Here is a 340-nt window from a genome sequence, read left to right on the forward strand (position 1 = left end):
ACCTTTTAGGCTGACACCTTTTTCGCCCATGCTCAGCATCTCCACGCTCGATGCACCGCACTGTCTTCAAGGTGTTGTGCTGGCAAAGAAACCTTGACACTTTCCCGCTTCGTCTGAAGTCCTTCAGGTACATTTTGCGATAGCTTGTAACTCGTACAGATCCTCTGTTTCTTTAAAGAGAGCCTCGGTGGTTGCGCGAAAGAGAAGAGACGGCTAGGGCGAAGTCAGTTTTTTGCTCACGCAAAAAAATAGTATGGATGGTTATACCGACAATAGCTTTTATGCGTTCTACAATTCAATAAATTCCCATGCTAAGAAACCAACAAATACTAATATAAAT

This window comes from Camelina sativa, chromosome 18 (genome assembly GCF_000633955.1).
Source record: "Camelina sativa cultivar DH55 chromosome 18, Cs, whole genome shotgun sequence".
Classification (NCBI taxonomy): Eukaryota; Viridiplantae; Streptophyta; class Magnoliopsida; order Brassicales; family Brassicaceae; genus Camelina; species Camelina sativa.